This window comes from Mirounga angustirostris, unplaced genomic scaffold, assembly GCF_029215605.1.
Source record: "Mirounga angustirostris isolate CCGP_5_RB_7025 unplaced genomic scaffold, mMirAng1.0.hap1 SCAF_5, whole genome shotgun sequence".
Taxonomy (NCBI): Eukaryota; Metazoa; Chordata; class Mammalia; order Carnivora; family Phocidae; genus Mirounga; species Mirounga angustirostris.
This window is the reverse complement of record NW_026991713.1, coordinates 159,491,365-159,516,579: the sequence shown is the minus strand read 5'-3', so window position 1 is coordinate 159,516,579 and position 25,215 is coordinate 159,491,365. Positions and strand designations below refer to the sequence as shown.

At 49.1% G+C, this 25,215-nt stretch overlaps 1 long non-coding RNA gene across 1 annotated transcript; it reads left to right on the top strand.

Moving 5' to 3' along the window:
- Positions 1-57: 57 nt before the first annotated feature.
- Positions 58-22,615, top strand: LOC135364562 (uncharacterized). The gene is made up of 2 exons (XR_010411929.1): positions 58-7,002; positions 21,216-22,615. It is a non-coding gene; the product is annotated as an uncharacterized LOC135364562 (long non-coding RNA).
- Positions 22,616-25,215: the final 2,600 nt, after the last annotated feature.

Genomic DNA, 25,215 nt, shown 5'->3' with positions numbered 1-25,215 from the left:
TTCTTCTTCTTCTTCTTCTTCTTCTTCTTCTTCTTCTTCTTCTTCTTCTTTTTAACGATTTTATTTATTTATTTGACAGAGCAGGAGAGCACAGGCAGGGCGGGTGGCAGAGGGCGAAGGAGAAGCAGGCCCCTTGCTGAGCAGGGAGCCTGATGTGGTGCTTGATTCCCGGGTCACTGAGATCATGACCTGAACCAAAGGCAGACGCTAAACTGACTGAGCCACCCAGGCGCCTCCCATTCAGACTTCTTGAAAGATCTCATTCCATTAATTTTCCATTGTGCTGTATCTTCAGCCTGCCAAATATCTTAAATCCTTCCCTCCCTTTCTGTTGCCAGTGCTCTGGTTCACCCATTCCTGTCTCTTGCACAGACTAGTGCAGTAGACTGCCTACTGATCTTGCTGGTTCCACACTCGGCCTCCTTTGAATCCATTCTCCATGCTGCTGTCAGGGCGAACTGAGACGAAAATCTGATGTCACTTCCCTGCTGCCATTATTTGTGGGTTCCCTCATTGCTTGGAGTTCGACCTTTAGGAGACCATCCAAGCCCTTGCTTTTGCAGCCTTCCCTCCTGCGCATCATTCACATACAGGCTGCCCTTTAGCCGCAGGGAATTCTTACAAGCCCCCAATAGATTCTTATCCAAAGAACTTCAAGTGCATGAGCCTCATCGTTGTGCCTTGCCAAAGGTACAAAGCAGAAGGATTTCATTTTTCTCCTCTTCACCCGTTGGTAAAGGGAGTGATTCCCACCCTAAAGTTATGGGATGTCCGGATGCTGAACAGATGAGCTCGACACTAATTTATTACCCATGTCTACTCGTGGCCCACACCATGCAGGGCCACAAGGGGGTTTTACCTGGGAGCAGAATGAAGAAGGGCTTTGGGGCGGGGGCAGACCTTGTAGTAACAAGAGAGTGACGGTGAGCCCTACTTCCTGCAGGAGGGCATGACTGGCTTGCTGGATAATTGCACACGCTGTCAGGGAAATGGACCTTACTCCTTGGGGAGAAACTGTGCCTGGTCCCTGGGATAAAGAAGGTCGTTTGGCCAGGAGACCTGATCTGTGGGAGCAGAGGGGGAAGGGAACTTTGGGTGAGACCGAGGCCATTGGAGGCCCTCTGATGTTCCCTGATACTAAGACAACACTTCCTATTGAATCTTAATCTCAGGCTTTCCATCACAGTGGACTCTGATATCTAGACATCAATTTCAACCTGGGACTGAGACTTTTAAGGAGTAGGACAGGTGCTTCTCTAGGAAGTGAAATTGTCACGTGAACAAGAGGGGGAGTTGGTCTTCAAAACCAAAATGTATCAACGGTCATTGATGGTCACTCAGTTGATCCCAAGGGAATCCTTAGGTAGCCAAGGGGTAGAAGGAAAGGCTGACGTCCTCCAGCACCATGGAATCTGGCAATGGACTGTGGATAGAAGCAGCCACCCCCACCTGCAGGTTGGATATGCAGACTTTGGCTTCAGCCTGTAGCAAGAAGGCCTTGGTAACTACATTAAGCTGGTGGGGGTATCATGACCCGAGGCAGAGCAGACAGCGGGATATGAAGGCTCAGAGTCTGTAAGAGACTCCGTTTCCAGGAGAGCCCAGTGCATGGTCAGCAATTGCTGCTTTCATGGTCTATAACCCAGGGCCAAGGAGGGCCATTTCTTGCATTGGGAGTCCATGGACGATTCCAGTGACTCCAGGAAGCTGGAGAGGTAGTTGCTAAAGCCTTTTTACTTAGGGCACTAACGGGTGATTTTTTTTTTTTTTTTTAAGATTTTATTTATGTATTTGAGAGACAGTTGGAGCTGGAGGAGGAGGTCAAAGGGAGTGGGAGAAGAAGCAGGCTCCCCACTGAACAGGGAGTTCCCTGCCAGGCTGGATCTCAGGACCCTGAGATCATGACTTGAGCCAAAGGCCGACGCTTCACCAACTGAGCCAGCCAGTCGCCCCCTCACAGTTGTTTTGGACAGATCCTAGAGCCTTTTGTTGAGGGGAGCCCCACCCAGCGTGGGCTCAGTGACAAGTAGCAGCCTAAATGGGCTTATGTAAAATTTATAAACAAGGAATATGTTGCCTCTAGAACCAAAAAAAAAAAAAAAAAAATACTGACAGAATTTGGACTTGTATGTCCTTCCTTGTTTGTAAGGATTTTATTTGGTTACTTGAAAGAGCACGAGAGTGAGAGCACAAGGGGCTGGTAGGGGCAGAGGGAGAGGGAGAAGCAGGCTTCCCAGTGAGCAGGGAGCCTGATGCGCGGCTTGTTCCCAGGACCCTGGGTTCATGACCTGAGCCGAAGGCAGACGCTTAATGGACTGAGCCACTCAGTCGCCCCTGCACCTGCATGTCCTTAACAAGTGTGTCAAACAAATGTCCTCACAGTAGGTAGTCGTAAATGTGATGTCATACCTATGTCCCTGGAGAAGGACGGGTGCAGTAAGATCCTGCCCACAAAGATGTCTGTGATAGCAGAGAGGTTTGGGTGCCCTGTGCTTAACAAGGTAAAATGTGTCCCCTTCAAAGTCAAGGCACATTTGACCGAGAGGATGTTGAAATACGCATGGAACAGAACATATTGGCCAAATCTATATTAGCAAAATATTCCCCATCCTTAAATTTGTTGGGCTCCCTTGTGTTTTTTTTTAAAGATTTTATTTCTTTATTTTAAAGAGAGAGACACCTAGTGCACGAGCCCAGTTGGGGCGGGGGGGGGCGGAGGGAAGGGCCGAGTGAGCGATTCCCAAGCTGACTCCACCCTGAGCACGGAGCCTAACATGGAGCTGGATCCTATGAACCTGAGACCATGACTTGAGAAGAAAGCGTAGCCCACTGAGCCACCCAGGTGGCCCTAGGGGTCTCAGAGGTTTTCAGGGGACCAGGATTTATTTTAATCAGGTATGATAAGTTAGGAAGATATAGAAGTAACTGTCACAATGGAAGAAGTTTTGTAGATTTAGAGGCCCCAAGAAAGGAGGTTCTGAGAGCCTTGCAGGGCCACCTGGGGAAGCACCAGGATTGGTCAGGAGAAAGAGGGAGTGAAGGGAAAATGTGGGCAAGACCCTTTATTGTGGTTTCCATGGGAAGGGACAGGTGAGGCAGGATAAGCACGTTTAAGACTGGCTAGTTTGAGTAATTTCAGGGGGCTCCAGGCCAGAGTGGTGTCTGCAGGAGTCTGTCCCGCCCTTGCGGTGATCAGGGAGGCCATAGTGGCCCAGAGCTGCTTAAGATGAGGTGGTTGGCAGTAAGGGTTCTGTACCGGTTGGTTTGGATGTGAAAGGTATGCTCCCAGGCCAGTTGTGGACTTTTTCTAAGAATTAACTAAGCCTGCCAGGGACAGTCCCTCCAAAGTCAGCAAGTCTGAGATGTCAAAGCATTAAATACAGAAGCTAGAAAATACGGTTATTTTACTAGGTACAAGCATAATTGGAGCCCTGGTATCGAATCCATGAAGGTTACCCAACTGGTACATCTTAGCAGACATTAACGTTAATTCAGAACCTATGTTTTAGAGGGCCAAAAGCCAGTTGACCTCATTTTATCTTTTGCCATATAAATTATCTTAGTAAATTTGGATTTCTTTTTTTTTTTTTTTTTTTTTTTTTTACGGTTTATTCATTCATTTGAGAGAGAGACAGCAAGCAGGTGTGAAAGAGCAGGAACCAGGGGGAGCTGCAGGCAGAGGCAGAGGGAGAAGCCGACTGACTCCCCTCCAAGCAGGGAGCCTCTCATGGGGCTCAATCCCAGGTCCCCGGGATCACGGCTGGAGCCGAAGTCGGACGCCTAAGCATCCGAACCACCCAGGCGCCCCTGTGAATTTTGGATTTCCAGTTGGGTCAAATTGTGAACCTATGTCGAATTAATTTGGGGGGGTTCCTCTTCCTGTATCCAGTTTTCTTTCTTCCATTCCTCCTTTTCTTGGGTTTGTTTGGTCCTGGATATATGCTTGGGTTAGGGAGTGTCTTTTTACCCTGTTCATCTTTCTCCGTTTTTTCTTCCAGAGAGTCTCCAATCAGCATCATTAGGGTTGGAGCCTCTGTCGTGGCAATGGTCGTATGGTTTCAGGTGTCCTGGCGTAAGTCAGGGTGTGAATTGATACCCTCACTGTGCCACAGGGGTGCCACGGATGTTTCCCCCACGACCCTGAGGATGGCGATCTTGTGCCAAACAGGTTTAGGCAGTGGGGTGGTAAGTGAAAGAGCACAGGACCCACAGCGCAGACGTTGATAAAGCCAAAGCATCTTCTGCTACAGCCCTACCTTCTCTCAGTGTGGACGGCTTCCCCTCCCCCCTTTTCCCACTCTACCGATTCCCTCAGGAGACTATTTCATTTCTAGCCCCATAAAGTCATGGGTTTTTGTTTCTGTCTCCAGCTATTCAGACGTGGTGCACATGTTCTGGGTGTTTATGGGGAAAGGGAGCTGGGTGGGTCGGCCCCACAGATGACTGTCCTCTTCCTGCGGGCATGCCAGTCCATCTCCCCAGTGTTGGAGTCCACAGCCAGGAAGGTCATTTTGTCCATGGCCAGAGTGGGAGCCTCAAGGCCCTGGATCCAGAGATGAGTCCCTGGACGCGCTGGGAAGCAACAACACTAAGAGAAAGCAAGTGTGTGGAGGAGGGGTTTTGCACTGGGAGAGAGGTGGAGCACCAAACGGCCGACCCTCCACTTTTGTGTTTCTCATCAGCTCCTGGGCCCTGGGCTGCCATGGATGTGCGCCTCCAAACCCTGAGGGCTCCGGGGGACACACGGTAACGGGGAGAGGAGCGGCAGCTGGGGAGATGGGCAAGGCCACTCGCGTTGCCTGACCCACAGTGACTCAGGAGGCAGCCAGGGAGCCATTCTTACATCTCCCTGGGGTCGTGGCCCCCTTCCTTTCCACCCACAACACAGAGGGTCATCCCCAGGACGGTGCGTGGGGTGCGCTCTCCCCACCCGGATCTGTCTGTCTGCCCCAAGCACTGGCCCAACACCCAGTCGGTGGAACTCAAGCACCCCAGTCAGCAGGTCGTGGGGTTGCCGACCTCAGCGGGGAGCCTTGGAGACCGATACAGGCCAGATGGAGGTCACACTGATGGCACCTCCCTCCTAGGTACAGTCAAGTCGCATCTGTACTCAACTTGTTGGCAAGGATGGGACATTGGTTTGGAAACGGATGGCGACCTCCATTGGAGCTAACAGAACACGAGCTAACACACAAGCTGGCCCGCAGTTGCCAGTTCCCTCCCAGATCGTGATTGTCCCCTCTGAAGCCAGTTAGGAAGCCAAGGAGCACGTCAAGCTGACCCCGTGTCCTCAGTTAAGGTGGGGCCACCCTGTTTGTGATGTCACTTGCTTTTATTCAGCTTCTCCTCAGTTCCCTGACGAGAGAGAGATTCCTGCTCTAGGCTTGTAGGGATCCCTTGACACCTGACAGATGTGACTGGCAGCAGTTGACTAGTCACATATTCTCACAGTTCAAGGGAGGAGGATACCACACACTGTGCAGGGCTGCACAGGAATTGCACTTGGGAACAGAGGGAACAAGCAGGGGCTTGGAAGGCAAGACTTTGTCCTAACAAGAAGGTGGGGCAAGTCCTGGTTCCCTTGGGAGGGTATGAGTGGCTTGCTTGAAGAATTCAGTGGGCTTCTAGGGAACTGAACGCTGCTCCCCCAAATCAACAGGCACTATGTCTGGTCCCTGTGATGAGAAGGGTTTTTGCTTAGGAGACCTTACGTGTGAGGGAGGAGGGAGAGGAGAACTTGCATTAGGCTGTTTCCGTCCCTCCTTGATTGTCCCTGGTGTGAAGACAGCCCTTAATATGGAATCTTCATTTCAGGCCTTATGCCCCAAGAGGTTATGAAAATGTCAGCCTTCTTACAACTACTAATGGCATTTCACAGTGAAACAGTATACAGAAGAAACATGTAAAAGTTGTATTGCTGTATGCTAGCAACGAACATGTGGGCTCCACTATCAAACATACGTTCACAATTACTAGTAAAACTATACTTAGGGATCAATCGAACAAAGCATGTCCAGCACTCGCATGCCCACAGCCGTTAGCACTGATAGAGGAAATCGGAGATATAAATAAATGCAGAGATATACCATGTTTGTGAATTGGAAGCCTAAGCATAGTGAAGATGTTCATTCTGCCCAGATTGATAGATCGATTTAATGCAATTCCTGTCAAAACCCAGTCAGGGTTTGTTTTCTTTTGTAGATTGATAGACAAGATGATTCTAAAGTGTATGTGGATAGACAAAGGAATGAAGAGTAGTTTCAGAAACAATTTTGAAAATAATAATAAAGTGGGAACATGCAGTCTACCCAGTTTCAGAACTTCTGCGATAGTTTTACTAAGGACGATTGTGTGGTATCTGCAGAAGGACAGACACAGATCAATAGAACAGAACAAAGAACCCAGAAAGAGTCCCCACAAATACGCTCAACTGAGTTTTGAAAAGGGAGCCAAAGCACTTCAGTGGGGGGAAAGCTGGCCTTGCGACAGACTACAGCCATTTCAAGCTTGTGATGAACACACAGACGCCAGACTCAGAAAACAGCACCAGGAGCGAAGGAAGACGGGGCTTTGACGGCGGTCCCGCCAGGTGGTGACGGGAAAGGAGGGGTAGACGGTGCCCAGGGCTCTGTGGGCGGGGCCAGAGGAGGCACCCAAGGGGCGCGTCCGCGGGCCGAGCGGGCGGGAAGCTGTCCAATCAGCGTCTGGGCAGAAGCGCCAATGAGCGGGAAGGTTGTTGGGCGGTTGACGTGAGCGGCGGGTCTGAGCCCCGGCAGCTGAGCGCGGCGGAAGCGAGCCCTCCTTCCCTCTCCGAGGCTGGCTCGTCCCCCCAGCGCCCGGGGACCCGGTTTCGTTGTTCTCGGTGGGGACAGCACCCCGGAACCTCCACGGCCATGGGCGCTCGTCCGAGGACGGCCTCTTTCAGCTCCTGTTCGTCCTCCTCGACAGACCCAGACGACGAGGGAGTGCGCGGCCCTTGCGAAGATGCTTCTCCGTGCAGAGGTGCCTGCCGGGCGCGGGGACCCAGCGTCCCCGGGGGCCTGGGGCCTGGGGCCTGGGTGGGGGGCGGGCCTGTGTCTCCGGAACACGCTCGTTCGCCAAAAGGGCGCCGTCACCTCGTGCGACCCTCGTTTCGCACGTGTGAAGTGCCCGGCGCGGGGCTTCATTCCTGGAGCGGAGAATGACCTCCCTTGTGCTGTGCGCCAGGCCTGGGGGGAGCGTGACTGGGAATGCGGCCTGCAGCAGGCCGGCGGGGTCTTGGCCTCCTTGGGGCTCGAGTCCTTATGGAAGCCCGACGAGAAGCAAGGAAGTCTAGCGTTGAGAGGGGAGGAGGAGTGCAGGTTCTTCCTCTTGCATAGGTCACATTCCGTTGGGGATCGTCAGGGTGCCCGTTGTGCACCTGAGATCAGGTCAGTCAAGGTGTGTTGGGGCGGGGCGGGGGGGATGGTCTGCCCAGGAGCACGTAGTAGTGGTGCGCAGAGCCAGGACTTTGCAGAGCTCTTGCGTGTCTGCCGCAGGAGGCTGCGTTCTAGGGGTGCAGTGGGGGCCGTGTTGTGAGCACAGATAGGTGTCGGAAAGCCCAGGCTGGGGTGTAGTTCGTTCGTTCGTTCGTTCAACAGAAAGTGTTGAGAGTGTACTTCGTGGTAGGCCCTTCTCTTTGGGGGGGTGGGGGGGGTGGGTATTCAGCGATTGGGAACCCAGGATAAATAGGACAGATACGGCGTCTACCCTATCACCACCTGGTTGGAAAAGACTGGAAGCAAATAATTGCCCATGAAATACATAATTACCGTTTTGCTTCGAGTGCTGAGAACTACGGGGTGCATTCGAGTTTGTCTTTTAGGCAGTAATGTTTAAGCTGAGAACAGAAGGCTAAGAAAAAAACGGGGATGTGGGAGGGTGTTCACTTAGAGCAGGGAAGGAGTGTGAACTGTGAAAGGAATTGAGGGAATGCCCTTGAAGCCGGGGCCACGTAGGGACTGTAGGGACTGTAGGGTGGGCAAGCCAAGGTTCGGGGTTAAGACTTGCAGTTTTTGTGGGTTCCTGGAGACTAAACATAGTGATTTAAGACATGGAGTCCAGAGCCAAGCTGATCGGAGCTCTGCCTCTTATGAGCTGTGTTCCTAAACCATTCTGGGTCTCAGTTTCCTGATGTGAGAAATGGAGATGATGATAATCCCACTTCTTAGATGATTGTAAAGATAAATGATATTTAACGTTAATGAAACACGTAGAGCCCTGTCTGACATGTAGTGGGTGTTAGTGGTGGTTGATTAAATAAAGAGGTAAATACATACATTGGTATTGAAGACTTGACGGTAGTGTGTGGTGAAATTTGTGAAGCTAAAAGCCTTCCAGCCAACTTCATTTCTTCTCCAGTGTTCAGGTGCTGTTGACCACATGTGTAGAACTGTTGAATTAGAAATAATGTTCGCATATCGACTGCTACTTGCTAAGAGACTCTGAAGTGCCATTGAAATAATCAGAAAATACTTTTCAGTAGCATAGTATAATTTTATTTAAAATGTATTGGTAGTCTTGATTATTTAGTATTTGTTGGTAAACGTTTTAGCAAACTTGCCTACTTAAAACAAAGTAAGTTAACTGTAGAGTAATTCAGACACAGCCAAAGGACAGAGAAGTAATATAACTAGAGCTTTCCTTTTCTTGACTCTCTAGGGGATAGTTTTTGTAATTTCTCTGTTCTTCTTTGCCTCAGTTTTCGATGCCCCCCTGTGTCTGCAGCCATCTAAACATTGTAGGGCAAGTTTGGGTTTGGAATTGCAGAGAGTACAGTGGTACCCAGCCCAGAGTGCACATCAGCAGAGCCTGTGGGGCTATTTAAAGAAAACAGAGATGTTCACGTCCTCCTCTACACTCACTGAGTCAGAGTCTTCTGGGATGGGCCCGGGGCTCTAAAGACCACGTATATTTGTCATCTGGTTGCATTTCATGAAAGCCTTTTTAGCACCGGGCTTTCCTTTATCTGAACAACATGCAAGAAGATTGGGAGAATCCATAAGTTAACGTTTGAGGACATTTTGCAGGGCTCTGTCCTTCCAAGTTCTGTGATACCGTGATGTGCATCTTCACTGTAGTGTGTTAAACCCTTAAACTTTGTCAGAAAGTCATGTGATTAATAACGTAGAGATTCCTTGCGTGAATCGTGGGCAGATCACTTTGTGCCTCAGTCCTGTGTTTGGAATGGGGATAAAAATGGTAGCCCACCTTTGGGATGTAAGGATTAAATGAGCAATAGATCCAAGGCAGTTAGCACCGGGTCTGACACAGAGTGAAGCCTTCCATAAATAATTCTTACTTCTTTTGCTTTCCCTCCATTATTTATTTATTTAAATACAGATTTTATTTACTTCTTTATCTTAGAGAGAGAGAGAGAGAGAGTGCATGCCCCTGGCGTGGGGCCAGAAGAGGAGGGAAAGGGGGGGGGAAAGAATCTCCAGCAGAATCCACACTGAGTGTGGAACCCAACTTGGAGCTCAGTCTCGGCACCCTCAGATCATGACCTGATGTGAAATCAGGAGTCGGACGCTGAACCAACTGGGCCACCGAGGCGCCCCTTGATTTCCCTCCATTCTGAATATTATTTGGTTCCAGCTATGTCCTAGCTGTGGGTTAGGCTGGTTCCTGCTGCCCTAGGTTACAGCCATAAAGCCCCTAAAATCGCACTAAGAAAGCCAGTTAGCCTCCCAGGACACCTAGGATTCCCTCCAGGAAAGGGAACCATCCCTTCCTCCCGTGACGGTGGTCAGCATCCTCCACAAAGGCCACTGGAAGCACAGCTGTCGTTAAACACAGTGGCTTCGTTACTCATCCTGAGGGGGAACCCACGTCATGGGGACTGTGGGGCTGATCCGTAAGAAAGAGGGTGTTAGAAAGAACTTACAGGATTTGGGCTTTGGGCGGATGTTTTTGGGAGTGTTCAAGGAAGCAGGGGTGTGCTCTGGTCTGGGTGCTGAGGCGAGGCGAGGCGAGACAGTTCTGGGATCGGGTAGCTCCATCAGTGTTTTCTAGAAGGAGGTGTGAAGAGCGTGACGGACGGTGTCATTCACAAGGAAGACACTCGCTGGTATCAGGCGGGAGAGAGGAGGATTGGCATTTGGGGGTGGGCACGACAAGCTGGTTTTTGTCTGTTTGGACAAAAGAGCAAGGGGTCCTCTTTGGTGTCCCTTCATCACCGGGGCCACGGCACCTCAAGCTGCTGTTCTGCGAGGTCATTTGCGTGCAACCGGAGAAGCACGTGGCGTCTCCTGGAGCGCCAGGCCCGCGGCGACCAGCCGTGCAGCCCGGCTCATGGTGCCAGGCCGCCTCCTCGATGTCAGCACTGCTCTTGCTTCTTTGCCAGTGGAGGGGGGAAGCCTTCAAAAGACAAATAGGTGTTTGCAGGGCAGAAGAAACTAGCCTGGCCGTGGAAGCCCAGGGCTGTGTCATCGGCACCTGACATTGGGCCAGGGAGCGGGGAGCAAGAGAGAATTCTGGGGAGGTTGTCAGAGAATGACTCGTGCGAGGACCAAGGGGTCAAGTGGGGGAGCTGACGTGCTCCGGGTTTTCGGACGGTCCCCAGGAGCCCCGTGGGAGATGCACTGCTGACAAAGAGCAGGTCTGTTCCCCTTTCCTTCCCTGTGGCCACAGCCCTGGCTCCGGTCCCTTCTCCTACCTGCTCTGTTGCAGCAGGTCCCTCTTGTTCTGCCTGCTTCTCATCCAGCTCCCTCTCCCATCCACGTGCTCCTGCTCTGGCCAGGGTGATCTTCTTGGAATCCCACATCTTCTCCTGTTACTGCGTTCCTTGAAACCTTTTGATTCCCCATCAGCCACAAGGTGAGAATCTGTACTGTGTGGCGACTCACTTTGCTTTTCCTGATCCTCTCACGGTTCCCTGGGTCTCCCGCTGCCAACTGGAAATCTGTATATCAATGTCTCTGAATTATGGCAAATCCATTCTTTCCAAAACTTCTCAAGATCCCCTTCCTGTATTCTCCTCCTCGCCACCCCCAGCCCCCCCCAACTCCGTGAATCGGGCCACTGTGTCCTTCAGTTCCCACGTGCAAAAGGGAGGAGTCCTCTTGGAACTCTGCTTTTACTTCCTTACCCCCTTGTGTGATCATTCTCCCAGACCTGTGATTTTATCTGCTAAACATCTCTGGAATCTACCTCCTTTTCTCCACCTCTGCTTTTGCCCTCTCATTCCGAGTTAAGGTCATTTGTGGTCTGCGCCATGGTTCTAGTCTGCTTACTGAGCTTCCAGGCGCTTCTACCGCCTCCAAATCCCTATCTCCCCCTGAAGCCAGAGGTTTGTGGAAGGCCCATTCGTTCATGTCACTGCCTAGTTTCCTGGCTTCTTGTTGCCGTTCGAGATAGACCCAAACGTTCCTTCTGTGTGTGCACGGCTGCTCCGTCCTTCTTCTCCAGTCTTGCTTCCCGCTCGCCTTCCCTGCTGTACTCGATCCGGTCATTCCTTCCAATGTGCCCTGTGCCCGCCGGCCTTGGGGCGGCTCGGCTGCTCCCTCTGCCCAAGATGCTCTTTCCCCCACCCGCCTTGCCTCACGAGCTCTCATCTTCCCTCAGATGACTGCAGCAGTCACTGCACATTCTTTATTGAACGCCTTCTCAGTTGCCAGAGGCTCGGTTCTTGTGCGCTTCCCGATGTGACCCAGACAGACCTCGGTGGAGCTGTTAGGAAGCCTTTCTTCCAGGGAGAGAAGCAGCCAGGAAACACAGAGGCAAGGAATCTGGCACATCAGGGGTCCTGGATGCTGTAGGAGCGTTGGAAGGGGTTGTCCTCTGAGCTGGGATGGCCAGGGACGGCCCCCTGAGGACAAGAGTGGGGAAAGCCTTGCAGGAGGTTGAGGGAGTGGGCCCTGTGCATGTCTGTGGGAACAGTGTCCCAGGCAGAGAGAAGGGCGAGTAGGAAGCCCTCCGTGGAGGGAGCTGGCCTGACTTGTTCCAGGAATGACAAGGCCAGAGTGAGGGAGAAGGGGAAGAGTAGCAGATAGGGTGTTAGGGACCTGGGATGGTGGCCACTGGGGGATTTTGAACTGAAGAATGAGGTGACCTGACTTGGGTTTTAATGGGATGAGTTCAGCTTCTCTGTTGAGAACAGCGAGGGGGGAAGCAGGGCGATGAGTTAGTAGGCTCCTGGAATATTCCAAGTCAGAGATGCTGCTGGCTTGGATCAGGATGGTAGGGGTGGAAGTGCTGAGAATCGATCCAGATTCTGGGTACGTGTTGAAGGGAGAGCTGATGGGATGTACTGACAGATGGGATGTGGGTGAGGCCGATGAGTCCAAGAAGGTGCCCAGCCTTCTGGCTCGTGTGAGATGCGGCTCCCTCCGGAGGCCCCTGACACCCTCGACAAGGTCCAGCCCCTTATCTGTTCTCTGTGCATCTCCTCTGGGGCAGTCAGTCCCGTTGCTCCGCAGACATCTCGTTTAATGTTTGTCTGCCCCGTGGGAATAGCGGTGCCGAGAGGGACCATGTGTGTCTCAGTGCCATGAGCCTTGTAGACCCCTAGTAAGTATTTCTGAGCCGGCCGAGTGATGAGGAACTGAATGGAGATGCTCATGGTTCTCTTTCCTGATGAGGGCTCCCAATTCCCATGTTCTGTTTCCCTGGTTTTGAGTGGTCTGTGTGTTTTAGAAACCAGGCCAGGGGCTGTAAGACGGAAATGGTATTGTGAGAATTGCAGAAGTTTCTCTGATGTCAGCCGCGTCGAAAAACGTCGCCCTCGACGTGCAAGTGGGTCAGAGGATCACCTCTTGGGAGAGGCAGCATTTTCTGGAGGGCCTAGGCCTTGCAGCTCACTGATGGCATCTTCCCGGCTCTGTCCAGAGTGCAGGGCTGGGATTTTGATCTGAAATATTCTGAAGGTGGGGGCTGCTGCTTTTCCTCCCCAGAGAAGACATGTCACTTGCGGATGAGAATATTCTGGTAAGGATAAATTAGCTGCCAAATTTGCCCATCAAGAAAGTCGAATAAATAATGGCTTTACTGGATTTGCGCTGCCTCCCCCCCATTTTTTCCAAAAGGGAACAAATTAATTTTTGAAAAGATCTGTGAAAAACAGTGGTCTCAGATCTAGAATACGAATTATTTTTCTTTTATGGTTAATTTTTTTTAAGGTTTTATTTTTAAGGGATCTCTCTGTACCTAACTTGGGGCTAGAGCTCATAACACCCAGATCAAGAGTCACATGCTCTTCCAACTGAGCCAGCAAGGTGCCCCTTCAGGGTTAACTTTTTAAATGACAAAAGTGAATACATATCCCCCACTCAGCCTCATTTGAATATAGTGTGCCTACAGGTTTTCATGCCTACAGTTTTTTAATGTCTGAATGTTTTTCCACAGTGGGGTTGTACTTTACGTGACGATTCTGTTTGTTATTTGGGTGGCTATGATTTTGCTATTAAGATAGGGCTGTGATGAACATCTTTGCATGTGTGTTTGAGTTTTCCCTCGAGATAGATTTCAGGGTAAAAACTTCTGCAAAATGATCCTCAGGAGTGGTTATGTCATTTTTGGTTCTCACCCATGGTAAATGAGATGCTAATCACAGAGTATTTCTCAGTCTTTTAAATTTTTTGTCAAGTGGCAGGGGAAAAATAATGCCTGTTTTCAATTTTTATCTCTCTCTCTATCTATAAATGTATGTTTTATATTTAAATTTAAATACGTATTTATTTTATATATATTTGAATTTATAGATGTAGCTCTATGTATTTATACACATACAAACATATTTCTAAAGATTTATTTGAGAGCGAACACGGGGGAAGGGCAGACGGAGACGGAGAGAGAGAATCTCAAGCCGATTGCCCACTGAGTGCAGAGCCTGAATGGGGCTGGATCCCACAACCCTAAGACCATGATCTGAGCCCAGATCAAGAGTCAGATGCTTAACCGATTGAGCCAGCCAAGTGCCCCTTACATTTATATTTTTATAATCACCTGTAATACTGAGCAATTTTAGTTGGTCCCTGTCACTGATACTTTTTTCACGGATACTTTTTTACATGAATCCTCGCTCGTTATCATTTTCCTGCTGGGTTGTTGTCTTTTTGTTTGGGTATTTATATTTTTCTTATTGATTTGTAGGAACTTTTTATAGGTCGGATAGTAGTCCTTTGCCTCTGTACTCGTTGCAGTATTTTCTCCCAAACGATTGTCTTTCGGTTTCGCTTGTACCATACATTTCAGGATACATTTCATTCTGAATCTCTGTGGTGCCCAATCTCATAGTCTAACTTTATAGCTTGTGGCTTTGGATAGTGCTTCAAAAGACCATTTTCAATCGCTGCATTTTCTTTTAGCACTTTTAGGGTTTGGGCTTCTGTTGCTTAGACCATTCATCTGTCTTTATTATTTTGTATGTTACAAGGTAGCACTTTTGTCCCTACACCATCTAGTGATGGTCTGTATCCCCCATGGATTTGAAAGAGCCCTTAAATGCTAAATTTTTATATATACTTTGACACAGACATGGGTATATCGTTCTTCACTTCCAGTTGGAATTGCTTTTTTCCTTTTGATGCCTGAACATTTTGCCTTGCGATATAACTTAGTTGTGAATTGATTGAGAGCGCCTATAGCTTGCTTCTAGAGTAAGAATAGGTTTGTACCGCTGAATAGCACCCTTTTCTTAGTTCATTTGAGCAGCTGTACTCTAGGAAGGAAGAAAAGAAAGGGACCCTGACAAAAAACATGTGTCTAAGCCTGTGAAAGCAATAGCTTTTTAGGTAGTCCTGCCATGTAGACTTCAACATACGTGTCATTGGCTGGAAGTCGTCATGTGGCCCTACCCCTAGCTGCAGGGACGTGGCGGGGGGGAGAATTTCTCACAGGGCAGATTAATACCTCGAACAAAATTGGGGCCCTCTTCGTAAGGAAGCAGGCGTAAGTGGATATTGAAAGGGGAACTCGGATTGGGGCACCTGGGTGGCTCTGTTGTTAAGCCTCTGCTTTCGGCTCAGGTCGTGATCCCAGGGTCCTGGGATCGAGCCCCGCATCGGGCTCCCTGCTCAGCGGGAAGCCTGCTTCTCCCTCTCCCACTGCCCCTGCTGTGTTCCCTCTCTAGCTGTCTCTCTCTCTCTGTCAAGTAAATAAATAAAATCTTTAAAAAAAAAAAAAAAAAGAAAGAAAGAAAGGGGAACTTGGTGGGTCAGCTCCATCTCTCATCTTTTTTTCTTTCCTTTAGAATTTCCCCAGGTAGGGGTGCCTGGGTGGTTCAGTCAGGTTGAACATCTGACTGTTGATCTCAGCTCAGGTCTCGATCTCAGGGTTGTGAGTTCAAGCTCCACATTGGGCTCCGTGCTGGGTGTGTTGCCTATTTAAAAAAAGAAACAAAGACAAGAATCTCCCCAGGTATTCTTCAGTGACAGAGGTGGGACGGCAGGGGAGAAAAGGAGATAATTTGTAAAATAAAATGCTCAGGTCTCATTGTTCAGCTTGATGAGCATTAAGAAATGTATACAGTTGACTCTTGAACAACATGGGTTGGAATTGCATGGGTCCACTTATAGGCAGATTTTTCGATAAATAGAATACAGTACTGTAAACATATTTTCTGTATGATTTTCTGAATATGTTCTTTAGTGTACTTTATTGAAGGAATACAATGTATAATAAATGTAACATACAAAATCTATGTTAATCAACCGTTTATGTTATCAGTAACGCTTCTGGTCGTCAGTAGGCAATTAGCAGGGAAGTTTTTGGGGAGTAAAAGTTAAATGACAATTTCGGACTGCACAGGGGTCAGCGCCCCTAACCCCTGGGTTGATCAAGGGCCAACTGTATATCTGTGCACCATCCCCGAAAACTGTATCTGAAACTCCAGAAGTTTCCTTTGTATGTCTTTCTAGTTAATCTCCTTACCTCCAGTGGTCATTTTCTGATTTCAGGATCTATGATAGAGTATAATTGCCTTTTCTTGTACGTCGTGTAAATGGAATCAAGCAGTATGTATCGTTTTGTCTTCTTTCACTCAGTGTGTTCTTTGCGATTTATCCATGTTGTGTGCACTTATCCAAGATACACAAAGCCAGATCCTACTACTTTAAGTGGTAAGGACAGATTTTAATCAGCAATGACTATTGTAGTCAGGAAAAGAGTCCAGCTTGAATGAAACTCAACCTTGATTTGTACAGAGGGTATTTTATGTTTTAAAGATTTTATTTATTTTTTGACACAGAGAGAGAGACAGCTAGAGAGGGAACACAAGCAGGGGGAGTGGGAGGAGGGAGAAGCAGGCTCCCTGCTCTGCAGGGAGCCCGATGTGGGGCTCAATCCCAGGACCCTGGGATCGTGACGTGAGCCAAAGGCGGAGGCTGAACAACTGAGCCACCCAGGCACCCCACCGAGGGCATTATAAAGAGAGGATGAGGGAGTCATGCCAGAGGTGAATTAAATCAGAGAAGTAAAAGATTACAAAAAGTGGGAAACGTGAAACCCCCTGGATTTACTCACTGGGAGACAGAGGCCAGACTTTTCATTGTTGGCTGAACAAACCATGGATGCCTTGAGTTTTCTCAGTAGGGACTAAGGGTGACTGGAGTCACCCTAGGGGTGGGGTCTTGAGCTGTTGTTAGGAAGTATGTTAGTGTTTGGGCGAGTCTGCATATGATAAGCCAAGGTTGAGGCCCCTTTGAGAAGAGGGCTCAGAGGAGTCAGGCTAGCGTTTGCTTAAGGAGAGAGTCTTTGTGAGTGTAAAATGGTGTGGTCCTTTGTATGTAGTGTGCATATACCACAATTTTTTCATCTGTTCATCTGATGATCAGGCATGTTGTTGTATCCAATTTTTTGGTCATTGTGAATAGGCTACAATAAACATTCTTAGAGCAGTCTTAAATTTCTCTTGAAATTGCTTAGTGGAATTGCTTAGTCACAGCGAAGGGATATATTGAACTGCTAGACTAATTTCCAAAGTGGTTTATCAGTTTACACTTCCCACCAGCAATACAGTAACACTCCAGTTGCTCAGCATCCTCGTGAACATTCTGTGTTGTCAGTGAGGGTGAAATAGCATCTCATTATGGTTTCACATTGCATTTCCCTGGTGAAGCATGATCTTAGGCACCTTTTCGTGTGTTTCTTGGGCATTCCGACATCTTTTGTGACCTGTCGAACGTTCAAGTCTTCTGCCCGTTTTTGTTGTTAATGTTGTTTTTGGTTTTGACTTATTGGAGTTTATTATATATTCTGAATAGGAATTCTTTGTCATACAGATGTATTTTAAAAATACATGTATAGGAAAATAAAAATTTTAAATACTTAGAGTAGCATCAAAGCACGTAAACTGGTTGGGGTGACTGGCTGGCCCAGTTGATGAATCATCTGTGTTTTGATCTCAGCTCAGGTCTTAAACTCAGGGTTGTGAGTTCAAGCCCTGCACTGGGCTCCATGCTGGGTGTGGAGCCTACTTACACAACAAAAACAACAACCAAAACAACCCCAAACTGGCTGGGAATAAGTCTCATGAAAGACATGAAACACCTTTACACAGAAAAGTAAAAAACTTTGTTGAGAGGAATTCAAGAAGACTGAAATAAATGGGAGCTCTGTTTTGTTCATACATCGGGGAAGATTTGATGTCCTGGAGATTTCTGTTCTCCACGCCTTGATTCATGCAAACAGTGCAATCCCAGTTAAATCCTAGCCATGTTTTTTAGAAGAAATGAACAAGTTGATTCTAAAATGTATATGGAAATGCAAAGGGTCTGGAATAGCCAAAAAAGTCTTCAAAAGAAGAACACAGTTGATGAACTTACACTGCTTCTTCTTGCTTAATTTTAAGACTTAGAGCAAAGCCACAGTAATCCAAGTCTTTGACACAAAGAGAGATCAATGAGCAGAGCAGAGAGTCCAAAAAATAGACCAAACGCAAGTACTGTCGACTGATTTTTGCCCAGAGTGTCCAGTCAGTTCAGTGGTGGAAAGGGAAGTCTTTTTAATGAATAATTCTGTGTGACCTGGACATTCAGGCGGAAAGAAAACGGACCTTGACCCCTCCCTCATTCTGACATACACACATTAATTTGGGATGAATCATAAGCCTAAATATGAAAGCGAGAACCAGCGGCGCCTGGGTGGCTCAGTCGCTTGAGTCCGACTCTTGATTTTGGCTGAGGTCATGATCTCGGGGTCATGAGATTGAGCTCCGTGTGAACCCTGTGTCAGGCTCCACGCTAAGCGAGGAGTCAGCTTGAGATTCTTTCCCTCTCCTGCTCCCCCCTGGGCGCGCTCTCTCTCAAATAAATAAATCTTAAAAAAGGAAAAAGCTAGAACCGTAAAACTTTTGTATGAAAACATGGGAAAATGTCTTGACAACCTTGAGGTAGACAAATGTTTTGTATGCAGAACACAAAAAGTTCTAATTAGAAAGGAAAAATAGATACACTAAGAGAACGAAGAGGCAAGACAGACTGGGAGAAAATATTCAGAATACGTGTTCTTAAATGTTTTATTTTTTCCAAAAGTACTTTAGCATTATTCAGATCCATGGTATCTTATTAGTGTATTCTTTATTAACTGTTTTTTTCTTTTTTCTTTTTTGTTTAAGTCAGATATGAGACATTGTACCGTGGGAAATTTCTGATTGGCTTCTCCTCCTTATTCACCCTCTGGTCAATGTTGGTTCCTTTTCCGTTCATGTCTTGCCCAGTGTTCAGGGACTCCTTGCAGTAGAGACAGTAGATTTTAGATCCTATTGATCCTTGTGAAGTAACTGGCAATTCGATGAAGCCAGAAAGCAATAGCAGTAGCTTCCTTTGGGAGGAAATGATAGCCTGTGAGTCTTAGTCAATTGAGGCCCAGTGTTGTTTTTTGTTTTTTTGTTTTAAGATTTTATTTATTTATTTATTTATTTATTTATTTATTTATTTATTTATTTATTTGAGAGAGCGAGACAGAGTGGAGGGGGGCAGGGGGAGAGGGACAAGCAGAATCTGCACTGAGCGTGGAGCCTGAACACGGGGTTCGATCTCAGGAACCTGAGGTCATGACCTGAGCCGAATCAAGCGTCAGACACTTAAACGCCTGAGCCGCCTAGGCACCCCTGTTTTTCGTGTTTTTTTGTCTTTTGTTTTTGTTTTGTTTTTCTTAGGTGATTAAACACTTAAGGCCTTGCGGATCTGCTGAGGAAAGCAACAGCGCTCACAAGAAGGGAAACAAACTCAAAGTCTGTGTAGGTACAAAGTCTGTTGCGCGTAAGACTTTGCTTCCTGCCTTCCATTTATAAGCAAGAATAAACGCAACAGGAAATAGGAACCCAAAACTGAGACTAGAGGACGTAAAAGAACAACAATAAAATTAAAAATGAGAGGTAGAGCATATCTTCAAGGCCCGTATGCAGCATGCAGTTAAAATTCCCAACTTGAAAACCGATGCTGAGAGTATTGGATTGAGTCTTGCAATTGCAGATATATACATTGTAGGTACATATATATGTACATACAGGGCACCGCATATCTATCTATCTATCTATCTATCTATCTATCTATCTATCTATCTATCTATCTATCTATCTATCTACATGCACTGTGTATCCCTACAGAAGCAGACACACATACACACCGACACCATATCAGCAACTGAAGTGTTGGGGGAGGGATGGAAGTCCAAGTGGGTAAGTAGGTTTGCAAAGCAATGGAATTAAGTTTCCTCCGAGGTTGCACAGCTTGAGGAAACAACCTCGACCTCTGTCTGTAAGCGGTGCCTTCCACAGAGGGTGCTTCTGAGGGCTGTACGTGTTCCTGTTTGTCCAGCGTGTGGAATAATGCCTGGCATTGTAGCCAGCACTCATGAGTGTTGATGAGAAGTGAAATGAAGCAGCCCCAGCCTGGACCCTCACTGGCTGGAAGAGCGGGGAGGGCCCCTTCCCATTCCCTCTGATGGAGAAATATCCGGTGGAGGGCATGTCACACCTTTCCTAGCAAGTTCCCACCGTTGCAGGGGACGCTCCTGCCGAAGGGGCCAAGTCAGTCAGTGCTTCTTGAATGAACTGGTGGCTGCAGCAGATCAGTGTTTCCCACGGGAGGAATGGGAGATGACTTGAGGTGGCACCCAGATAGAAGTTTTACATTTTAATAGGTATTTATTACAGGGTGTGTTAGAAGAAAATATTAGGTAGCACGTCAGACCTGGGTACTAAAAAGAAGTGAAAATTGCAGGGAACACTGGATTGAATAAACCCTGAGAAAAGGTCTTTCTAAATATGGGATCTTTTTTTTCCTTCTTTAAAGATTTTATTTCTTTATTTTGACAGAGACAGTGAGAGCGGGAACACAAGCAGGGGGAGTGGGAGAGGGAGAAGCAGGCTTCCCGCTGAGCGGGGAGCCCGACGCGGGCCTCGATCCCAGGACCCTGGGATCATGACCTGAGTCGAAGGCAGACACTTAACGACTAAGCCACCCAGGCGCCCCTAAATATGACATCTTAAGTCAAGCAGAGAAAGTCACTTATCATATGGTTTTACTTACTTGTGGAACATAAGGAATTGCGTGGACGACTTTAGGAGAAGGAAGGGAAAAATGAAGGGGGCGAGATCGGAGGGGGAGACTAACCATGAGAGACTATGGACTCTGAGAAGCAAACAGAGGGTGTTAGAGGGGAGGGATGTGGGGCGATGCGTTAGCCCGGTGATGGGTATTAAGGAGGGCACGTATTGCATGGAGCCCTGGGTGTTATACGCAAACAATGAATCATGGAACAACTACATGAAAAACTAACCGATGTACTGTATGGTGACCAGCATAGCACAATAAAGAAAAAATAAATAAAGAGATCTTTCATTCTTTGGGTTTTATTTTATCTATTTATTTGTTTAACTTTTTGAGAGCGAGAACACATGTGAACGGTGGTAGGGAGGGGAGGGGAGGGGAGAGAGAAAGATCCCAAGCAGGCTGCACGCCCAGTGCGGAGCCAGACGTGGGGCTCCATGTCAAGACTCTGAGATCACAACCTGAGCCTCAGCCAGGACTCGGTTGCCCAACAGACTGCGCCACCCAGGCGCCCAGATTCACTCTTGATGTGTCCTGCAGTCACTGTGCACCATGTTGGAGTTGTCATTATCTGTGCACGTGGACGTGCTCGGTCTTCCTCGTGGCGTGGCTGGACCGCTGCACCTGCAGCCCCTGGCTGCTTCGGTCCACGTACCATTTAAGGGCCATTTGAAGAAGGAGCGCAAATCCCGATTGCTATTCCAGAACCATCCGTTGAGACCTTCTGACGAGATCAAGAAAGACAGAGGAACACAGCCTACACCTGGAGGGTCGGGAGCTTGGAAAGCAATCTCAGAGCCGGTGATGGCGATCTCTTCAGAAACTCAGCCTCGCCAGTGCCCTTGGCGGCTCGAAGGTCAGTGTTGTGTGGCAACTCACAGATCTCCTGAAAGGGAAGACTTGACCAACTCATGTCACTCATCCTTTCCCTTTTGTTCTGTCCCAAAAGTCTAAAAGGGCTTTTTCATAAACATGAAATGAGAATTGTAAGCAATAAGAAAGACATGGACTAACTGGCAGTGTTTCTTTTTTCTTTTTTCAGTCTTACAATTGATGGTGTCTTAGAATGAAATATGGCCTATGGTTAGTTTAGAAAAATTATAAAACAGAGAGAAATGAAAACACATACAGCCCAGAAATCTCTGAGCTTTCACCTGTTTCTCTGCTGTTCTTCAACCTCCCTGTATACCTTCTGCTACTGGAACATTCCGAGGCGCTTCCTGCCCCCATGCTGTTGTCCTTCATCTGGCATAAGCTCTGACTTCTCTGTGTCTCTGTCGCTGTGTCTTCCCGGGTTCCCCACTGTATCCCCAGTGCCTGGCACTTAGCAGACACTCAACAAGTATTGCTTGACTGGATCAAGAGTGTTAAACTGAGGGCGAGCACAGAAGCTGCTCCTTGTCATCCAGGAGAGGGCAGTAGGAAGGACAGGGAGGAGCTCCTAGAGGAAGGCGGCTTGGTCAGCTTTTCAGCAGGTAGAGCTGCTCAGCGGGGGAGCGAGTGCCTCCGTGGTGGGGCGTGCTCAGGCAGTAGCTCGGTGTTGTTGAAGGGTGCTTGCCCTGCATGTCAGGGTCGACCAGGTCATTTGGAAGGCCCCTTCCAACCAGACATCCATGTTTGCGGACTCTTCTCCCGGGTCTGTGGTTCTTTCTCGACTGCAGATAGGGCTTTTACCACTGGATGGCACCAGATGAAGGCTGTGAGGACAGTGCTCATCCAACCACCCACAGTGAGAACACAGTTTTTTCTCTTTTCATTATGGAAGTTTCGTTGATCTGTACAATGTTATGTCAGTTTCAGGTGTGCAGCATCGTGATTCGACAAGTTTGCTCATTACTCAGCACTCACCACGATTAAGTATAGTCACCATCTGTCACGGTACAGTTGTTATGACAATATTCTTGGACTATATTCCGGATGTTGTACTTTTCATCTTTGTGAGTTATTTATATAAGTGGAAGCTTGTAACTCTGAATTCCTTTGACCAATTTCGCCCCCCCCCTTTCCGTCTGGCAACCATCAGTTTGCTCTCGGTGTTTAAGGGTCTATTTTTTTTGTTGGTGTAGAGAACAGATTTTTCATGGCACTTATACCCCAAACACACACTTCAACAACTTCACAGAAACAGTCTTTAACTCGTACAGTATGTAACGCATACTGATTTTTTCTAGTTTACTCTAGCTGACTGCATTTTCTAAGACGGGGATTTGCAAACTATTACACTGATTTTATGACACGGATGGGTCACAATCCACTGTTTGAAAAGCACTGTTTTAGACAACGCAGCCTGTTCAGCCTTGTAAAACTCTGTGGGTCAGTTTTCCTTGACAGTCTGGGCTGTAGCAAGTTGTGTGTCTTAGTGAGTACTTGGTGTGTTTCTGTGTTGAGCTGCTGCCTTGAGCAGCAGTAGGTATGTGCTTCCTTATGGGTGTCTGTGGATGTGGGAATATGGACGTGGGAGATGGCGGGGGGCGTGTTTGTACAGGATTAGCACCTACTGTAGTCCAGGCAGCGGTAAGCCTTGTCAGTGGATATGAAGAGAAGATATATTATCTGTCTGCTTCTGGGAGCTCAGAACCCAGCTGGGTGACATCACATACACATACACACACACACACGAGCGTGCACACCCCCCCACACACACACCCCCTCCCCTCCCCCCCACACCCCCTACCCCTTTCAGCTTACTCATCAAGCAAATGGAAATGAACTGATGCGCTCAGAATACCACTTAGGACATTCCAGGGTGTAACAGAAGACCAACTCCATTTGGTTTATTTATTACTTTTTTTAATGTAAATTCAATTAGCCAACTTACAGTACATCATTAGATTCAGATGTCGTGTTCAGTAGTTTGTCAGTTTCATATAACACCCAGTGCTCATCACATCACATGCCCTCCTTAGTGCCCATCACCGAATTACTCCATCCCCCCACCCACCACCCCTCCAGCAACCCTCCCGTTTGTTTGCTAGAGTTAAGACTCTCTTACGGTTTTTCTCCATCGCTGATGACTTCCCATTCTGTTTTCCTTCCCTTCCCCTACAGTCCTCTGCCCTGTTTCTTATATTGCACATATGAGTGAAACCATTTGATATTTGACTTTCTCGGATTGACTTATTTCGCTCAGCATAATACCCTCCAGTTCCATCCGTGTGCATGTAAATGGTAAGTATTCATCTTGTCTGATGGCTGGGTAATAGTCCATTGTGTGTATGTGTGTATATATATACACACATACACACATATATATATGTGTATATATATATATACACATACACACACACATATATATATACCATATCTTCTTTATCCATTCATCTGATAAGACATTTCCCAAGGCCGACTCTGGCCACCGGTCCCGGTCCCAGCCGCTCAGCCCCACGACTTCCCACGCAGGGCTGGGCCCCTTCCCCTGTTCCCCGCTTCCTGGCTGTCCTGGGTGGGCCCCTAGCGAGTGCTCCTGCCTGACTGCCCCCAGGTGCCCGCCCACAGAAAATGCATCTGGCCCTGGACTTTCCCCCAGGAAATGCATGCAATGCATGCAATGCATCCATTCACCTAGGAGAGCAGATCCTAGGTGCATTTGACAAATATCTACACCTGCGCAGAGGCACGGCCCTCAAGGAGACTTTGGGCATTTCCAGCCTCCAGAGGCTCCAGAGTGTTCCGTCCTTCCGTGCCCTGCCAGCTCTGCGGGGACAGTGCGTCCCACACCGGGGTTTGGCGGTTCACCGGTGGCTCCGTGCGCTGCGCGCATCCGCTGCCTCGCGGAGGTGTGCGGCTGGACCCGGCAGGGGGTCGCGGGCGGCGGTGGCGGTGCCCGAGAGGGGGCCTCCGGGCCCTGCACAGGGCGGCCCCGGGGTTCCCGCCCTGGGTGGAGGACGGGCTGGGTACCGCGTCCCGGGTCTGGCCTCCCAAGGCCCCGACCTGCCGCGCCACTGGATGAGAGGCGGCGAGGGGGGGGCGCCGGGCCCACAGCCGCTTCCACTGCCGCCTCGGGTGGACATGAAGCGACGTCGGCCCCCCTCCCCCCGGGCGATTCCTCGAGCTGCCCGGCCCTGGCCGTGCCGGCCCCCGCCGCCGCCGCCAGCAAGAAGCAATCCAGCTGCATGAAGCAGCTGACCAACCAGACCGTGGGCAGGCGAGCGCGTCGATCCGGATCGGCAGGAGCCCAGACCAGGCTCGGGCGCGGGAGGGCCGGCTGCTCTCCTGGTCGCGCGCTCTGTCCCTTGCCGCCGCCCCACATCAGGCCTCGGGGTCTGGGCCTGGGGCTGCGCCACGCCAAGACCTGGAGCCCGGCTCGGTGCCGCTGCCCGAGCCCCTGGGGAGCAGCTGGGTGGGTCGGCTGTCCCCGTCGCCCTCTGTCCAGGCCCCACCCAGCATCGCCCTCGGCGCACTGGACCCGAGCCTTCCCCTGCCCTCCCCCGGGCTTTGCCCTGGCTGAAAACTCCGGGAACCAGTGAGCCCCAGGCCGAGCGGACGCTGTGCTCTGCGGGCGATGGCCTCAGGCTTTCCGGGTCGCCCCGCCGCTGCAGACCCTCCACCTCCCAGTGCCTCATGGCACTAAATAAGTAAGGGGCCATCAGAGCCCATCGGATCCGCCTACGAGGTTCGGGCGTCCATCCAGGCACTGTAGAGGTGCCGCTGTCTCCAAAGCCGGGCCCCTGTGGACCGGACTGCCCAAGACCTTGACATTGAGAAA